This window comes from Artemia sp. Qi Xiang Cuo, chromosome 18 (genome assembly GCF_049724085.1).
Source record: "Artemia sp. Qi Xiang Cuo chromosome 18, ASM4972408v1, whole genome shotgun sequence".
Taxonomy (NCBI): Eukaryota; Metazoa; Arthropoda; class Branchiopoda; order Anostraca; family Artemiidae; genus Artemia; species Artemia sp. Qi Xiang Cuo.
Window position 1 is genome coordinate 14,943,516 of NC_142811.1, and position 20,861 is coordinate 14,964,376.

At 37.1% G+C, this 20,861-nt stretch overlaps 1 protein-coding gene across 1 annotated transcript in view; it reads right to left on the reverse strand.

Moving 5' to 3' along the window:
• LOC148941236 (uncharacterized) overlaps positions 1-20,392 on the reverse strand; it is an 83,574-nt gene extending 63,182 nt beyond the window's left edge. Inside the window, exon 1 of the mRNA XM_089104509.1 lies at positions 20,260-20,392. The gene's annotated coding sequence lies outside the window, so the exon portion shown is untranslated. The remainder of the gene's footprint in view (positions 1-20,259) is intronic.
• Positions 20,393-20,861: the final 469 nt, after the last annotated feature.

Consider the following 20,861-nt stretch of genomic DNA (forward strand, 5'->3'; position numbering starts at 1 on the left):
CGTTTCAATTGCTTGTCCTTACGTAATTTGAATGACCTAACAAAAATAGCCAGTGTGTAGTTGACGTAATATCTTGCCCATTTTTGAATCTCAATGCTTGATATAAATTTCCATACCAATCAAAGCATAGTGAATCTTTTTAACATACCGTAACTAAGCACAGATTTCTCATACAACGGGAATAAGTAGTGCCATATCTGTTTCTTAAACAATCTATGGTATAAAATACCATCTTCGAAAAAGGTGACTTTCGCCCAAGGTAGGAATGGATCATCCAAGAATTCCATGTCCACAAAACAGGTTGCCTAAGAAAACCCAGTATTGCATCAAATATTTTGAAAGAAACCAACCAAACCCGTTCATTAGGATAGCCTGTCCCATTTCACATCTTAATCTTCTTTGACTTTTCCCGTGTCTTTTTTCAGGTTGCTTATCTCGATTTGCTTACCGTTAAATTATGATTAGGTTTTCATGAAAACACCTTTTTTTTTGCTGATAAATTCTTCGTTCTGTGACCTGTTTATTTAATAATTCACCTCACTGAAAAACTTTGGAAAGGCAAAACTAAAAACGTAATCAGATTATCAGAGGGGTGCGTCGTTTGCTACGAATCCTGATATCCCATACGGCTTTGGAAATGTGCAAAAAAAATCAGTAAAAAATCCGTCTTATATCGATTCTACTAAACTCAGTCACACCCGATCGATACATTAATCAGAATACACGTTTTCTTTTTTATTTTTGAGATTCTCAATTTTATAATCCCCTCAAAACGTATTATAACCGAATTTCAACCAGTTTTGCAGAACAAAAAGTGTTAAGTACACTGCTCTTCCACAGCCATGAAGATTGTCACATAAGGCCAGCCATAAGATGACCAGAAAGGCACGATTGGCGCTCAAGAGAGATATGGAGGCATATTTTCCAAAACAATCTTTTGCTTCTACTGAAGATTTTGTAAAGTGTCACTGAACACCTTTCGTATTTCCACATCCGGGTGGTTTTCAGTTGTTTGTTCCATAGCCACATTGTTCGGTTCAGGGGCGGATCCAGGATTTTTTAGGGATGTGCAAATCCGATGATCCGATAAACTTGCGTTAGGAGCAAGTTTAATTAACACAATTTTGCTTTAATTAAGTAAATTACGCTACTTTGGACTACGTTAGGGGGGCGCCCGCCCCCTCGCCCCTCCCCCGGCTCCGCCACTGGTTTGGTTTATCATTTGTCTTATTGCTGTTTTTCGCTGTCCTGTAATTGCCCCACATCCTGGAACTAAGGCTTTTATACATGGGTGAAAACATTGGTAGATGATGTGATGTTGGTGGTTGATACCTTCTTAACACCCTTAAATTCAGGATTAATGAAAATAACTAGCGGTGGAATCGGGTGTCCTACCAGACAGCCACATACACAGAAATTTGTTAGGAGGGGATGTATAAAAATGATCTGACAATCCAAATTAAAAGTGTCCAGAACTTCAGAAAAATTTAGGATTTTGGGCTTAAGGACTCGTGCTCTAAGGCCTCCATTTTGCTTAAGGCTCTGTCCTGGTTTATTAAAGTTAGGTCTTTATCAGGGACATATCTAAGAGGAAAGTCAGTTAAGCCAGTCCGTCTCTAATACTGAAACAAGCTTAATATATTCATTTTTGAAAAAAGACTTAAAGTATTCGAAAAAAGATAATTTTTTGTAACCTTGCCCCCTTCCCCCAAGGAAAACGTTTTGACTCTTGACCCGTTTCCCAAAAAAAACCCGAAAAATGGTATATGGTACATATCACATGAGCTGAATCACAATTGGAATACTTAAGACAAGTACGCACATTCTGGAACTTCAGATCCATCATCCCCTTGAAATCTTAAGATTTGTTACGATTCGTCCTAGTTCTATAATGTCTTAACTGCTTCCATATAAGTAGCATATTTTTGCAGTTTCTTAATTTGCCTCCCCCCCCCCCAATCTTTTAAAGCAAATTCCTACGAAGCACCTGCTTCCTAATTATAACAGATGCTATTTATTTTATTGCCCATATCCTAGCAGCCTAGGTTAAGCTGGCAGCTATATCCTAGCAGCTCTTGACCTACTTTCAGAAATAGTGTGTTGCTACCATAGAAATGCGTTGCATTGCATGCTTATGGTTAATTTGCGAGAGCGTCAAAGGAATACAGAATACTAACTGTTGATTATGCCTCCATACAATTAGGCCTATATACTGGAAATAGGCACACTGGCTCACCAGAATAAACCTGATTAGCATTGTCTATGCTCATGTCCATCAAGTGGCGGTTTTAAGGGGGATAGGGGGCACTGGCCCCAGGTGCAGAAATTTTAGGGACGCAAAATTTCAAATACATAATCTAATGGTTACAATTCATTTTGTATTTTTTTTGAAATTTTGTTTCTGTAAAAATAAAGTAGAGGGCGCAGTTTATAAATAGAAGTAACTAAGAAATGTAACTAAGAAAGTAGCTAATCAATATATTAATAATAATTAAGCTACTTACGTGTGATAGCGACCACGCCAAAGAAGTAAAGTTAGGTTAATCCTAATGAAATATACCAAATATTATGAAAATATTAAACATTAGCAACAAAATTATGGAAAATACAACAGAGAATTACGGAAAGCAGGCGGCCCAAAACGCATTTCTCTAAGTACCTAACCACCTCTATATTTTAAATATTTAATTAAAATATACCTGCAAAGTAGTTTATTTCGTTTCAGCTAAGCTGATTATCTCTGAGTGGACACTGAAAACCGATTTCATTACAGATCAAGAACAAAGTTTGGTGGCTGTAAAACGTAAGTGCCATAATTAAATTAAGATAATAATAATAAAAAAAATTATTAACTAATTAAAAAATTGCAATAATTTTGTTAATAAATTAAAATTTTGTTAAAAGTCAAATTTTTGAGGAACAGGGTGGGGAGCTAATCAATGTTTTGCCCCGGACGCAAGAGAGGCCAGAACTGTCACTGATCAATCTAAAAATGTAGTAAAAATTGCATCAACCCTGCTAAAGTAAAGAACTGTTTCGGCATTTATTGCTATTAGATTGACACGGTTTTCACTAAGATCAAGGAAAAGTGCAAAGTTTTAAAGAAAACGAAGTTGGTTTCTTGCTTGCTGCTGCTTTGCTGCTTGCTGCTGCTTATATTTCATGCTGAGAAGCTCTGTTGCAAACCGTTTCATTTTCTCTTGTTCTTGCAGTAGGACCGGTTGTTTTTCGACCTCGCACGGATTTCAGATTTTACTTGGGAATTTGTTTGACCATAAGCTTCCCAGAATCTGTTTCAATTCAGCATTACTAAATTCAGAATAGATATGCCTTCGTGGATCTATTTCGTCGAAATGTACCGTCAATAACAATTTGTGGTCGCTATCCAGAGGCTAGCTTTAAATCATCTTTCCTTGGTTTTGTATGCCTATGGGATATGATTCAGTCGCCATTGAACTCCGTCGGGTTTTACCTCACCGCCAACAAAGCAACTAATCAAATGGTTTGCAAGTTTGTCATTTCTTGTAAGTTTCAATCAGTTGATATATCCTTCCTTGATTCATCAATGATACTAGTCTAATGTGATCTTATTTAAAAAAAATTATAATGTATCCAAAGAGTTGTCAACTGACTCAAAGAGTATGGGTAGCCAATATCAGTTACTCATACTCTTTGAACTGACTGTTGTGAATCTGCAGAACTGGCTGGATCTGAACGTGCCCCCCACTCTGTTCCGGTACCTTTAACCCAGCCTCCAAACCTGTCGTTTGTTCCACGCTCAACCGGTTTTGTGAGCAACACCGTATGGATCAAGAGTTTCACCAACATTTCTTCTAAAAGAAAGCAATAATAATTAGCGGTAGGCTTCTAAATATGGTTTATCATATACGATTCCATACCTAATCTTGGTTGTGATAAACCCACAAGATTCGTGATCAAGTCAAGGAAGCAGATGTATGATGAAGGACTGTTTCTAAATTTGGCAAAAATAATAGTCAATATGTGGGTCAGTGGATATTACTGATGTAGAAAATTGGAGTATCCTTTTCCTGAAAAAAATACCCATGCAAGCTGTAAGACAGATATTTTCTCCTAATTTGCCTGTCGAACAATTGTGGTTCATAATCTAACCATAATTACGTCCATAAAGAGATCTACTAATGGGAGGGGGGAGATCGCACGCATAAATTTTTAAGGCAAAGATGATTTCATGGTCAAAAAGTACGTATTCGTTGTCGATTTGGAATTTTTGCTAGGGGTCATGTCCCCTCCCCCGTGGAAGACAAAAATATAACCTTTTTGGAAAAACAGCTAATATTTTTCTGTATTTTTCAAAGTTTTGTCCCCCCCTCTTTTTCGTTGAAGAAAAGCTTTGGCTTGACCTCCCTCCTCTCCCAGCAGAAACATATGGGGGCGTCATTGCCGAGGCTCACTCTGGCGAAACTGTTTTTTGCCGACAAACAGTTTATCCAAATCTTAAATATATTTACTAAATGTAGACTAAGGAGCATTTTTCCTGAGTAAGCTACAGATACCCCTGCAAGCCGTAACACAGGTATTTTCTTCTAATTTGCTAAATGAATACAAGCCCCCCCCCCCCCAGTTGAAATTGTAATAATTTAAAGGAGTGACTCCCTACTGTGAGCCAAATATAACTGACTTAGTTTTTCGTTTATTATTTTGACATTATTTTATTTTTGTTACTACAATTTTTGGTTTTTTAATTTTATTTATTAATTTACTTTTGTTGATTCATTTGTTTATTTATTAATTTTGTTTCGTTTTTTATTAATGTCTACATTTTTATGCACATACTGATCTTTAGATTTTAACCGAAAATTAACTTATCATGCCACACTGGCCTTAAAATTGTTTGCTGATTTTGCAAATCTATAACCAAAAGTAATGGATTCAAATTTAGGAGTCATTTAGGTTTAATGGAGTCATTTAGGTACCCGTCCAGGGTCACAGTGCAGGAAAGCGTGAAAAGGGCATTCCTTGGGTTTTTTGTATTTTTTAATAGAAAAACTCCAAAAGGCATCTGTCTTAAAATCTCCCCCTTTTTTATTAAGTAATATTTCAAACGATAAATCTCTTGTTTTGGATTATCTATGGAAATCTTGGCTTTTTTAGGGAATCTTTGAAATAGAGGTAATATTAAACTTAAAGTTGTTGTTAGGACCATTGAAAAAGTAATGTCGAATCTTAGTTAATTGAAACAACAATTATTTCTTAAATTATGAACATTTTGGAAACTTGAGTTTTCATCATTTATTTATTAGCAGAAAGTCTATCCTCCTCCTTTCTCAGAGGAGGAGGATAGGAAGAGGTCGTATGCTATATTAATTTCCCAGAGCTGTCTGTTTCGTCAATATGTAGAGTAACAATGTGACCCGTTTTTTGTGACAATATTTATTATTGTGCTTTTGTGAAGAGTCTACAACGAATATACATATTTTCTTCCGTGTAAATTCAAACATCAACAATATGTTGATTTCCAAAGACAGCTACACCTTCAAACGTGCAGCTTGTGTCATATTTAGTTTATTAGTACTTGTCTAAAATATAAAACACACTCGCGAACTTGTCTTGCGAATAACCGGTTTTTCACGGTCCCTATACCAGACAATAACCTTCGGCTCGTTGAGAAACCAAATTATAGCATTTTTTTAAATTAAATATTTAGTTGGTATTTTGATTAGGTTAGGTTAGGCACTCTGGGCAGCCCCCTTCTATAATTCTCTGTGATAGTTTTCCTAATTTTATTAATAAAGCATTGTATTTTTATCATATTTTGTTTTATTTCATTAGCATTCACCAAACTTCACTCCACGAGTGTGTTTTATATCATAGACAAATACCAGTTTATTTTTTGCTGACTTTTCACCCACGTTTTTTTAAAAATCTGGCATCCATTGCTATCAAAACATGAATAAATCAATAGGTTTAAAACTGAATTTCAAATTTTTACTAATTCTTTAACATATATATGGGTATGTAAGTTTCTGAATATCACCGCATTTTCACTGCCCTTGGTACTTTCTTTTTTCAACTTTTAAAAATCAATGCTATTAGAGATAGAAAATGGGATTTGAAGGAGCTCCTACATATCCTTAGAACAGTATCCAGGAGTATCCAGGGATTTTTTCAAGAGTGGAGAGGTTTTATAAAATAAATTTGTTTTCGGGAGGGGTACAAAAAAAAACTTTAAAAAGGCATCAAAAGTTTGTTTTCTATCCATTTTTGTTACGTTTTCACAAGTCGGGCAAACATTTCGGGGGGGGGGGTTCAAACCCCTTAACCCCCACCCCTGGATACAGCCTTGAGTTTTCAATATTCTTAAAGTGCTTTGTAATTGACCACACGCACATTGGTTTCATTCAAGCATATCCAAAGAGAATGATATTGCATAAAAAGGATATTTCCGGAGAAAACACTCTAAAAATTTAGTTTACATGGTCGTTAAAATTCCTCAGTTTCTTCCTCGCAAAGAATACGGGTCAACAATCGCCTCCTAGCTAACAAAGACACGCTAGTAAGAAGGAATTTTCATGCAAATTTGGACATCGGTATGAAGATGGATTATAACGAATGAAAAACTCCTGAGGGTCTTATGAATCTGGCGATTCATTCATTTGACACTAATTGCCAGAATGCTACAAAGCTGACCTAAATATTACCGTCTTGAGGTTTATTGTTTACCACCTGTTTGGTCATACCTTCAGCTATGATTCGGGAAAACTACCCTCTAATTCTATAACTGAATGAGTTTGGTATGCCAATAAGTGCCGAAGTGGGCTTGATAAGAATACCAACAGTCAGTTTCAAACAAGTGGAATGCTGCTCTGAGACATTGGGGCTGAATTTTAATTGTGTCCATGGTTGCCAGGGTTAATTATTGCACCCAGGGTTGCATAAGTGAATGATTGCGTCCATGGTTGCCAAGGTCAATTTTTTACTGTAGTGCTGAGGACTCATCCTTAAAATTCGATCAGTTTTCAATATGTTCTTTAAATATTTTCTGAATAGAAAAAAATTGAGCAGTTTTATAATGAAACCAGTAACATGCGTGGATTTTTTTTTATTCTTTTATTTTTTGTGATATTATTATTAGTATTCTTATTTTTAGAATGATATGACGCTCCGAGTTGGCCAAATATGCAAAAAAAAAGCAAACTAGCGAAGAAGAATATTTGAACCAGTGGCGGATCCAGGGGGCCGGGGACGCCCCCAAGATTTTTCTGGCGCTTCATTCCTTGTTTTTTTTTTCTTTTTTGATCTTTTTTTAAAACATTTGTCGATTTGGTCAATTATTGGCCTCTTTGTCACATTGGCCCCCCCCCCAAGATTTTGCTCATTGGCGCCCTTGTCACATTGGGCCTTCCCTAAGATTTTGCTCTAGATCTGCTCCTGTCTTGAACGACCTTATAAGTACACTGAGGAAACAACACCCAGGTACACCTCCCCTTGCACTTGGGGCCAAGCCCAAAGGCCTTTTTACTTATTGGCCAGAGGAGACTCAACTAGCTCAAGCTAATCCATGTGCCTTGTGCATGGGGCGCGTGGCATGGTTCTTGGCGCGTGGCATGGGGCAATGCATTTGCGTTCTTGGCACGTTCTTGGCATGGGGCGCGTGGGCGCTGCCTTAATTTAATGTGTAAAAATACACATTAAATTAAATTGAAGAAAATGAAATATAAGATTAATTACAAAAAAAATAGTTAAAAAGTACGTTGGTAAACGAATCTACTGAAAATTGCATTGATGAATAGACAAATTGTCCAATATCTCTTCTGAGCGTCTCTTATTCACTTTATTGAATTTTGGAAATTTTGGATTGGAAATTTTGATTGAATTTTGGAAATTTTGGAGATTGGAAATTTTGAGTAGTAGTTGCTTAAGTATAAATAAAATTAGAAAGTTCGTCCGGGTAGGTATGAGGTATCGTGAGGATTTTCTTAAATAATCAGTTTTTAGTATCTTTTCAGTTTATGTTTTTTGCTGTATTTTGTTGCTTGTTTTGTGTAAGTAACCATGGCCCAATTGGGCTTTCGTGTGAATAAATCTATCTATCTATCTATACTTCTTTTCTTATTTTTGTTCCCTAATCTATTTTTTCCTGTATATTATTTCCTTATAAGCACATAGATTGTACACAAATAGCTTTCAATTTCTATTTAGCTTTACCAACAATGGGGCATGCCTCCGAAACCGTATTTAAAAAGAAACGTTGAGCTTTTCGTATTTACTATATTTCCTATATACTTAATTTCTTATATAATTACTTCTGTTTCCTAGCTTTTTTTTCTTGCATTTAATTTTCTCATAAGCGCATAGATTGTACACAAGTAGCCATTAATTTCGATTTAGCTTCAAAAATAAGGGCTTATGCCTCTAAAATCGTATCTACATTGCATGAAGAGAAACGTTGAGCTTTTCATATTTACTATATGTATTTATACTTAATTTCTTATTTAATTACTTCTGTTTCCTAGCCTATATTTTTGCATTTTATTTTCTCATAAGTGCATAGATTGTACACAAGTAGCTATTGATTTCTATTTAGCTTTACCGATAAGGGGGTATGCCTCCAAAACCGTATCTATACTACATGAAGAGAAACGTAATTATAGCGAAAATAATTATTAAACCATAAAGTAAATAGTGTTCACCCAGGGTCGTATCCGAAATTTTTACCGGGGGAGGGGATTAAAAAGGATTTTTCCCGGGGGGCACACAAAAAAACCTTCATCAAAAATTTGTTTATATTCCTTTTTGTTAAGTCTTTACGAGCAAACATTTCGGGAGAGGAGGGATTTTCTTATTCCTTTATTATTTTTTTATTATTATTATTGTTATTATTGTTCCTTTTTTTAGGAAGGATATGACGCTTCGAATTGGTCAAATTTGCAAAAAAAGCAAACTAGCGAAGAAGAATACCTGAACCAGTGGTGGATCCAGGGGACAGCCCCCCCCCCCATGATGTTTTATGTTGCCTTCATTCCTTGTCTTTTCTTCTTTTTTTTATTGTTTTTTTTTAATAAATTTGCCAATTCGGTCAATTATTAGTAGGCTACCTTTGTCATATTAGAGGGGGGATTTTTTATTCGTTTTTTTTTTTTTTTTTTTTTTTTGGTCCATTTTTAGGAAGGATATGAAGCTCAAAATCGGCCAAAATTACATAAAAATGCAAACTAGCGAAGAAGAAGAGGGGTATCCAAACCTCCCCCTGGATACGACCATGTGTAAATCATATGGTTTATGGTTTAAAACAATAAAGTTTCAACTAAAACTTTGCCAAAATGCCTAAATATTTTGCAAAAACATTAAATTTACATCTATCTTCTTTATCGCTCAAGTACTCTCTTTGAAGATGTTTAGTTGAATTTGAACAGTCTCTTCAACATAGTTTTTGCATCCTTCTCTGTTAAAATAAAATTTAAATTTTATTATTTTCTGGGTCTTCCTGAAGGTAAGTGCAGGGTCGCCACTAAATAAGAAATAAAATCACTAACTTGTACAGGGAAAAAATTCTGAAAGAACAAAAAATCTACTGGCTTTATTCTTGAATGTGGTTGGTAATCATTTTAAATCACGAAATTTTTTAGAACTAGCCTAAGTCGTTTTTATATGACACTGTATAGGAGGCAATCTACAGAGACCAAGAGAGCCCGTGCTGGTTGATGGCAGGGACACCCTTACGGGAAAATAGCAATGTCAACAGGCAGGGGAACAAAACTTAGGTTTGGAACGTATTATGTGCAGTAAGCTCATTGTTAGTGACATGCTTGCAAAATAGTGCAGATCAAGATATGTCAGATCCAATACTTCATGTGATCCCAGCTTGGGCAGAAATAAATGATATTATGTGGTGGAAGGTGCAATATTTACAGGGACATTATGCTCACTATTATTGAACCCCGTTTGAATTGGCTAAGCTATGTATTATTGGAACTGCCAGACTGTCTGCCTCGCCTAATCTTTGTAGTCGAGCCTGTTAGCACCTGCAAGGGATGCCAAGGAGTACAAAGGAAGAACTGGTGGAACCTGGGCAAGTCATATTTTTAACCTATTGGGGGGTTCAGAAAGTTTAGTTGCAGATGGTTGACTCAATGGCTCGTATTGACAAAGCAGTTGCTAGAAGATCCCTCAGCAGGGTCCAGGAAAGTCTCCCAGATCATTGATGCTGGGCAAAGGGGAAACACCTGATTCCCCCAACAAGTACAAAAATACAAATAGTATCATATCTTATCTCTTTCGACCTGGCTGAATAATCTCGATGACCGAATCAACCAACTTAAGAGCTGGAGTAAGAAAACAGACGTAAGGCATTCAATAAAGAAGCTTTGTGAACGAAAACAAAAGTCCATTGTATCTCCTATGGCAATATACATGCTTGCTTGCGTGCATAGTGTCTCCTCAGGGCTAAAATGCCAACAGCAATTTCATTCTGAATCATATATAGATTCCTGTATTTATTTATGAATTTTTTTATTTGAATATTCGCACTACTAACGGTTCTAGAAAAAACATTTAGTTTACATCAGTAAAACGTTTTTGAAAAATGACTTGACAAAGCAGACTCGCTAGACAAGAAACAAATAACTACAACTAGTGATAAATCAGTAAGACTGGCAACCTTGTCTAAGTGTCACTGTCACCTTCCGACTGAAGTTTGCGGAAGGATCTATCTATGAGCCTTCAGCCCCACAATATCGAAGTGAGGCAGCCTGTTCGACAAAGCACGGTTCTTGCTAACCCCAAACCGGCTCTTCTGCATGCATATTTAAGGACCAGTAAATACGGCTAATGCACCCATAGACAAGGAAGTGTGTGTCTGTTTGTGGCTTGCATGAATAACTAAAGCCCCATTCATACTGAGATTTTACTAATAATGAGAATTACATACATAGCGCCAATTTCAGTCAATCAGAATTTTTTCGCCAATGAAAAAAATTTACGAAAAATCTGATTGGCTGAAATTAACTCTAACTAAATCTTGGTATTAGTAAAATCTCACTGTGATTGGGACTTAGGCCTTGGAAATTTGGAGGAAACAATTTTTAAATAACCAGCATGGAGACAGGCTATTCCAACCTTTATCCAGGAGCTGATAATCCCAACCACTGTGTCTAACCGCGACAACCAAACTCTTGTGTGTAACTCCTGTTCCACCCTTAGTCCAGAGGTGTCGGAATCGTGACCGAATGGAGGAGGGTTTTTGACACTGGTTTCGTGACTTAAATTTGCTTCGCAAGTCTTCTTTTTGATTTGCCAAGTAACTAGGTTATTCCTAAGCTATCCAGAAAAACACGACTTACATATGGCAGAAGCAGTGGCGCTAATTAGGGAAGGGGGTATTTGTCCCTCCCTAGATTCTTTGCCATTGAAAAATACTTTTTTTGGAATTTTCCTTGGAATAAAAATTGAAAAAATTGCCCTCTCCCCTAAATTTTGCCCCCCCCCCTCCCAAAGCAGTTCTGTGAATTGGCACCACAGAGCAGAAGAGTTCACTTTTATTCACGTTTCTAACAAGATACATTTCTAAAATAACACATTTTTAACAATTTATTCACATTCCTTAAGAGCGACGTAGGAGAGCTTGACGGTGTATTAACATTGTGAATGAAACCTATTATTTTCACCATACTGGAAAAACCAAGAGAAAGACTTTGTGAAAGGAGTGTACGTCACGATATTAATCATGTCCATATACAGGGGGCTACCCGGTTTAATCCCCCCTTCGAGAGATTTTTGACTAACTCCTACAAAAGTGACAAAATTACATGTAAACCCGCCCCCAACCCCCGGAAAAAAAATCCTGTATAAGGCCCTGATACCAATATTGAATTTCCAACCAACGCAAAAAGCAAGCTTAAACTTGGACTAATGAAATCAAACGACTTGTTGGTATGAATCACTTGGTATGAATCACTATTCATGAATCACTCAGGATTCAGTTGTTGTTAAGGCACTTGTTAAGAATCTGGCAAACACGCGAGAAGTGAAGTGCGACTGATGCTAATGAAATAAAACAAAATAGGATGAAAATATAGTAATTTATGAACAAATTTGGGCTATATATTTGCCCATTAGGGGGGGGGGATAAAACATAACATGTATTAAATACGTAGCCTAACCTAACCTATGTACTTTTTTTTGCCCCTTCAACGCCAAAAAACTAAACCTTAGATCTTTGTCACGGAGTGATCAATACCTAACAAGGCAACAAAAACCTATTTTTCATAAAGCATCTTTGAGATTTCGATTCGGTCTTTCTCGCGTGTTTACCGGATTCTTAACAAGTAGGCTACCCTTGTTAATATCTAAGTGTGATTCAAGTTGTGTCTTTTTCTTCTAATGCGGCCAATCAAGCAATCTAATTCAAGCGACAAAAAATGTGATTATCATTTCACTTTTAATAACTGTCAGTTTCAGATTAATTGAAGCATATTTAAGCAGTGTTGCATGTCAAAGACCATGACAAATATCGCAAAATATTTATGATTGTTTTACTTAGGCGATCTTCCTTAATGGTCAAGTGACCCTTTTTTTAATGGCTTTGCAATAATATACAAACCTTGAGCATTTGGGTCAGCATTACAAATTAAAGGTTGGAATAAAAATAATAAATCTTGGATCGATATTACGTCGCTTAAGGGTGGCCACCTTAAGAAGTAAGTTATGGATTTTGAAGGGAGAAAATTCTTGTCCTTCTGTAAATGACAGATTAAGGTCTTACCCAGGGACTAAACGTACATAGGGGTAACATCTAGTCCCCCCCGTAATATAAAATAATTCACTAAACCCCTTTTCTAAGCAATTACGGTGAGCATATAGGAGGGAGGAGGGCAAAATTTATTTTTAAATCTATAAGAAAATTTTTTCAATGAAAATACCAAAAAAAGGATATTTCAATGACATACTCTAAAAACATGGTTTAAAAAACTTAGGGGGGACCACAAAAATCTAGGAGGAGTAAACTCCCTTAGATTGACGTCCTGTTTCTAAGCAGCTCTCAGTGGGAATATCAGTGATTTTACGTACCGTAAGAGGATCGAAGTGCGATTAAACATATGTAGCCCTTCTAATCCTTCCTCTAAGGATAGCTCAGCCAACAATATTTCCAACAGCCAACAATTTTGTCAATTATTTCAGAAGTTTGAAAATACCACACATGACTTTTACGCGGCGCTTTCCCGACCCGCGGCACAGCCCTGCGGCACAGCCAGCGGCGCTTTCCTGGCCCCCGGCGCATCCCAGCGGCGCTTCGCGGGCCCGGGGGGACCTTTGGTGACCGGGGGCGGGCCGTTGGGGCACAGGGGGGTCTTTGGGAGTCTGGGGGACCCTTGAGGACCGATTGGTCCTTTGGGAGCCGGTTGGCCCTTTGGGGGCCGGGGGAGGGCCTGGGGGGGTCGGGGGGGCCCGTGGGGGGCCTGGGGGACATTTGGGGACCGGTGTAGGGCCTTTGGGACCCCGTTGGTCCTTTGGGGGCTCGATGGGCCTTTGGGGGGCCCGGGGATGGCCTTTGGGGGTCTGGGTGGGTCTTTGGGGGCGCCGGTGGCTCTTTGGGAGCCCGGGGGACCTTTGAGGACCGGGGGGCGGGCCTTTGGGGTCCGGGTGTCCTTTGGGGGGCGGGGGGGCCGTTTGAGGACCTGTGGAGGGCCTTTGAGGGTCTGAGGAGGGGGTGTGGGGGGCTGGGGCTCTAGGGGTGCTGGGGGGACCTTTGCGTACCGGGGGCTGCCTTCGGGGTTGTGGTGGGGGATCGGAACCCTTTGGGGTTGGGGTAGAGGACCTCACAACACTGTTCAAATGGAACTTGTGTATTATAACGACCACAGAGTTTCACCCTCAAATTCTCTTCTAAAACCTTTCCTAAAATCTTCTTTCAAAATGTCTCTAACTGTTTCGCCGAAATAATCCCATAAAATGGATAAAACGGTTTCGCCCAAATAATCCCTAAACGTAATTTCAGCGTGTTCCTTTTGTTTGGCATCTCTGCGCTAACGCATTTCAAATTTCTAGGAAACCCTTTCCTACGTTAATCTCTTCATCTCATAAATTTTCCTAGCTAAACTATTAGGGTTTTGTTAGAATATCAATTTATCTCTCCGACTTAAAGCTCCGTGAAGCCGTATTTAAAAATAGAATTTCTATCTCTTTAGACCCCCGCATAATTCCAAGATAACAAGTGATGTCATTTATAATTCCTGACATTAAAGATCAATGAAGCCCTATTTAAAAATAGAATATTAATTTTTCTCTCTGACCTAAAGAACGTTTATCCCTCAGACCTAAGATTAAAGAAGCCTTAATGTTTCTTAATTCTCCCCTTCGTGAATCAATAATGTCCCCTAGCGATTATGTAAATCAAGTTCACAGGTGCTACTCGTGACAGGACCACGTGGTTTATGGTTTTCCATGTGAGAAAATTCCTGTTTTTCCAAGTGAGAAAATTCCTGTTTTTCATTCTCACTGAGAAAACCATATAACAGACATGAATTGCTGTTGACATCCATAAATGTGACAAAGTTCCTGTTTTTCAAATTCTCACTGACAAAACCATAAAACATCCATAATTTGATGTTGACATCCGAGAAAAACATCAAATAAATCGACCTTGGAAAAAGAGGTCATTGAGCGATTACGTAATCTTTCTCCCTAGGGACTCTATGACCATATTGTTTCATAATTCCACCCAGACGTGAATCAATAATTCCCCCATCGATTATGTAAATCACCCCTCATGCCATTACACGTGGCCAAACAACAACAACAGATCGATTGACCTTGACCACCATTAGACTCGATCGATAATCCTTGAATAAATTATGTCCCGTCAGCATTAAACTAAATTGTAGATGGCAGCAGGGTGTTCGTTCTGTACCTTCTGATAGGGTTCTACTAAGACGCTGCACCGGAACGCTCCATTATGATAATTCTAAACAACGAACTGTTGTAATTCAAAAGGTGGTATGTTACAAAATTGGAATTTTACAGGAGAGAGGAAAAATTGAAAAACACGTTTTGTGTTTTCCTATTGTTACTGAGAAACCGTTGTATGTACAAGATGATACAGCCCGAGTTTGCCCCATGACGTCATGCTATGACGTATGCTATGACAACAATGGACTAAGCTAAGGTAATTCAAATAGGCTATAGAACATGAATTTTACAGTAGAGAATAAAGACAAGAAAATATATTTTGGCTTTGTCGATTGTTAATGACAAACAATCGTATGTACAAGCAGATACTACACAAACATGTATCATAAGGATAATTTTAAATAACGGAATGTGGTAATTCTAAAGGTGGTACGTTATTCAAGAGTTTTACGGGACAAAAGAAAGAAAGAAAAATGCATTCTGGGTTTTTCGGTTGTTAATGACAAGCAATTGTATGTACAAGCAGAAATTGCACAAATATGTATCATGAAGATAGTGCTAAACAACAGAGTCTGGTAATTCAGAAGGCCGTACGTCGTACAGCATAAATTTGGCATGAGAGCAGAAAGACAAGAAAATACATTTTCAGTTTGTCGGTTGTTAATGGCAAGCGATTGCATGTACAAGCAGATATCGTACAAATATCTACCTTGAAGATCCTGTTAAACGAACAGTTGTGGTAATTCAAAAGGTGGTATGCTAAACAACGTGAATTTACAGGGGAAACGAAAAACACATTTTGCTTTTCGATTGTTATTGGCGAAACGTTGTATATACAAGAAGATACAGAACATTTATTTAGCATGAAGATAAGACTAAACAACGGACTATGGGAATTAAAAAGCCAGTACGTTAAACGACATGAAGAGCAAAAAGATAGAAGAGCTCACAGAAGAGCAAAAAGATAGAAGAATACCTTTCGGGCTGAAGATAATGTTAAACAGCGGGTTGTGTCAATTCAAAATGCTGTTTGTCACACAGCATGAAATCTATTGTTATATTTTTCTTTCTATTTTTGTATTTACCTTCTTTCTTTTTGTTGCTGTTATTAAGAAGCAAGAGTCTGTCAAGACAGATTCTTTAGCCATTCAAATTACAATAAAACACTTACGACAGGAATATCTCCAATTTCTAGCTACTTTAATAAAACAAGAGAAAAAAACACATTTTGAAACTTAGAAGCATATTAGGAACCATGCCAGATATAAAAATCAAGTTGAAAATTTCTATGTTAATTTCTTTGTTTAATAACCCGGGATTTAAACCCAAGTTTTTTGGGAATAATGTCACAAAGAGCTCTTTAGATTACTCTAGCCCAGATAGGAAGTGCTCTGAGCAACTGCTCACAAAAAAACATAAACAAGGGTATTAATATTTTACAAAATCATGTAGGAATGAGATTAAATACGAGACCAAGAGGAATTGCATCAATGATAGTTAAAAACGAGATTATTTCGTAATAGAATAATTAACTTCATTTCCATTTTATATATTTTTATCCAGTTGCTTTGGTGTTCTCATCGAAGTAACTCTATTAGTGATAGTGACCTATGTGGATCTGTTACGACAATTGTAGTTCAATATCGGTGTTGGTTTCCATGTGTTTTTAGTTTATTTTAGTTTTTTAATCTTTGTTTCTTTTTGGCTGAAGACGCCTCGTTTTTATTCAGGCGAAATATCCGGCCGTAATGTCGCTTTGTTTGTTTCTTCATTACGTTTTATTTCTTTGTTCTTTGCCAGAAAAAAGGTCCCGAATTCCAGGGAGCCATGCACCCACCCATCCCCCACCCAGGTACACACGTACATAATTTTGTTTCAGAATGATATGAGAACGAGCAGAAAATGTAGAAAAAAGACTTTGGATTTTGAAAATGAATAACGATTATGTCATTTCTATTTCAAGTTCATATTTTAGATCATGAAATGTTTTGGGCTAAAAGCTCCGTTGTAAGCAAAGTGATGTCATGTCGAAATGCGTAAGAGTCGTAATTAGTATTTATCAAAATACTTGAAGTTTAAATACTAAATGATGTAATTATAATTTAATTATAAGTTAATTATAAGTTAATTATCAAGTTAATTGCCGAGCAGCAAATTATGTTTATACAATAATTAAGTTTCAGATTTGAGTGAAATCGTTTACTCTAATTAAAATATAACTGATTTTGCCCTAATTTCTTAGGGAAAAAACTAGTGGGAGCTCAGCGTCCCTAACTTATTTTAATTAAACAATTGAATAATTTGATAGGCCTACTTAGGAAGCCACGGTAATGGGAGTAGTCGAATCGCTCTGAAACGTAGGTACTTCGAAAGATTATGTGGAATTTAAGCGTATCAATTATTTGATACAGTTGTGACGCTCCATTTTTTTTAACCAGCACCAGACCTCCCTAATTGGATGGTACACATTTCTATATGTAGTATGTTTCTATTATTTAAATGTGCACCATTCAATCAAGGCGGCCTTGTCCTGATTCAAAAAAGGGCTGTCTCCGTGAAAAGTCCACAGAAGTAGCTCTTAATAGGACTTTTTACTCTGAATCCCGATTTTGTGCACCGAAATTAAAGATAATACTAATTAAACGCGTTTCTACGATTAAAATATGTTCCACGCAGTCAGGGTGGCCTAGTCCTGATTCAAAAAAGGGCTGTCTCTATTAAAAGTTCACAAAAGTAGCTCTTAATAGGACTTTTTACACTGAATCCCGATTTGTGCCCCAAAATTATAGATAATACTAAGTAAACACGTTTCTACGATTAAAATATGTTCCACGCAGTCAGGGAGGCCTAGTTCTGATTCAAAAAAGGGCTGCCTCCATTAAAAGTTCACAAAAGTAGCTCTTAATAGGACTTTTTACACTGAATCCCGATTTGTGCCCCAAAATTATAGATAATACTAAGTAAACGCGTTTCTACGATTCAAATAAGTTCCATGCAGTCAGGGTGGCCTAGTCCTGATTCAAAAAAGGGCTGTCTCTATTAAAAGTTCACAAAAGTAGCTCTTAATAGGACTTTTTACACTGAATCCCGATTTGTGCCCCAAAATTATAGATAATACTAAGTAAACACGTTTCTACGATTAAAATATGTTCCACGCAGTCAGGGAGGCCTAGTCCTGATTCAAAAAAGGGCTGCCTCCATTAAAAGTTCACAAAAGTAGCTCTTAATAGGACTTTTTACACTGAATCCCGATTTTGTAGACCAAAATTATAGATAATACTAAGTAAACCGTTTTTACGATTAAAATATGTTCCACGCAGTCAGGGAGGCCTAGTCCTGATTAAAAAAAGGGCTGTCTCCATTAAAAGTTCACAAAAGTAGCTCTTAATAGGACTTTTTACTCTGAATCCCGATTTTGTGCCCCAAAATTATAGATAATACTAAGCAAACGCGTTTCTACGATTAAAATATGTTCCACGCAGTCAGGGAGGCCTAGTACTGATTCAAAAAAGGGTTGTCTCCATTAAAAGTTCACAAAAGTAGCTCTTAATATGACTTTTTACTCTGAATCCCGATTTTGTGCCCCCAAAATTATAGATAATACTAAGTAAACGCGTTTCTACGATTAAAATATGTTCCACGCAGTCAGGGAGGCCTAGTCATGATTCAAAAAAGGGCTGTCTCCATTAAAAGTTCACAAAAGTAGCTCTTAATAGGACTTTTTATTCTGAATCCCGATTTTTTTGCAAGGATTGCGGCACATTAAGACACGCATGCACGCTAGAAGGGGTTTATAGGCTACCCCTGTACTATTCTGCAAATGTAGAAATTTTTGATTAGAATCTTAAGCAAATTTATCTTGGGAGGAGGGTGTTGTATTATTAGTAAGAGATTTTGGCACTGGCCTCTTTCTCTTACCCAATACTTACTAACAATTTCCTGTCTCATATAAACAAAACTTCTAACTTGCAAAGGTTGTTACTAACTACTTGAGAAAAATATGATTTTCCTCAAAATTTTAAGACGGGATTGATAAAACTGCAGATGTATACTTAATGTTGTCGCAGACAAGGGCGAATAAAGGGGGCCGTTGAATCCCCCCCCCCCCCAAGATTTTTTTGGTGCCCTCATTACATAGAATTTTCTTTTTTTTATAAACTCGTCAGTTTGGTCAATTATTGCCGCCCTTGTCACATCGCCCCCAAAAGATTTTGTTCTAGATTCGCCTTTGGTTGCAGACATTGAAGACCTAAGAAACTATATAAACTACAATTCAGATGCTAGATAAAAGTACTATAGATTGCGGAGATGTCAATTTCTTAAAAGGCCTAGGATCTCAGTTTTGAAAAAAACATATGTCTCAGAAAATTTGAATCCTATCGAAAAAACAAATGAGCATAACACGCTAGACGAGCTTTTAAAAAAATGACTTGAGGGCAACTAGTCTTCCAAATAAAAGACTGATTTTGGGTTAGACTAGACCCCTTGGCTTGTGAGGTGGGGGGGGGGGAGCATGTTTACAAGGAAACTTAGAATTATCGAATTAATTAGAAAATTATGGAAAAATTGTTAAAAGCGTAAAATTTTGGCTATGTGGGAGGATCGCAGGCCTGAAGGCCTCCCACTCTTTTGCATATGTGTCTGGGCTTGGCGATTTTGACGGTGCTGCATTGCTTGCTGTACTGATTGATTGAAACTGCTATATTAAATCCATATGATGTTTCCTTTTCGATATGTGAAAATTCAAAATCCAATATCACCACAGTTTTAGCCAGTGACCTCCTCATCCCTGAAAGACCCGAACGCCAGATTTATATTTCTATTATTGTCATTTTTTGGGGTACTTGTGTATTATACCAAACAAAGTCGAAAAAATTGTTGAATGTAAGATCTGAGAAAACCGGTTTCATAGCCACAAAGACAAATGACGGGTGACAGAATGCATTTGACTTATATAACTTGGGTAATATATTTGCATATTAGAGGGGAGTGGGGGTAGGGTATACTTTACCCCCACACTCACTCCTAATGTGCAAATAAATAGCCCAAATTATGTTATTATATAAATTAAAGTATTGTATTTTCATCATGTCTTGGTATATTTCATTACTATTAACCTAACTTAACTTCTTGAGTGTGTTTGGTATAATACACAAGTACCTTCTTTTTTTGCAGAGAATCGAGGAATCAAGAAATATAAAAAGGAGAATAATAGGATCAACAGGAAAGATCTTCAGATTTTGCGGAGGAATGATACCAAAGGTCTTCTGTCCCTTGCGTTAACCTACGTGCCCGGCCGACGATAACTATTTGGGGATAGAAGCTGAAGAACATGCTTGGCAGGGAGGAACATAAAAGTTCAACTGAGCTCACCTTTATGAAATTTAAATCCGTGTGTGATTTTCACTAGTAAGTCCAAACTTTAAGTCAAATGTTCGTCCTCAAGTTATATTTTCCTACTGTCCATAAGAAGAGACAGGTGTTTAAGCAACCCGGCTGTGTACCGCTATACCTTAAGTTACGTCAAAATGTACCAGAAGAGCAGACCATAGTCTGTACACACTGACACATTTACCGAGTACGAGAAAAATGGATGACTGGATACAGTAGATAGGGAAGTGGATAACTTTTCAAATATACCTAAGTAATTGGGCAAACAGGTATCCAAGCTTGAAGCATGAACATGCAAAGAAAAAGGTAGATATTTGGTGGTTCAACTTTCTCCGAGGAAATCCTAAAAAATTCTATAATTTACTATAAAACGTTCTAAAATACTTAGTTATATCATTCCTAAATTCGGAGAGCTTCGTTTTACCTCCAGCCCACCCCAACCCCCTAATGTGCAAATATGTATATCCCAAATTATATGTACGTGATGTATTTTCAATAACGTGACTTTTTTTCCGCAGCTTGTTTAACATTTCCCTTTAAATTAATAAGAAAAAAGGTTTGCACTATCGAAACTACATAAGCAT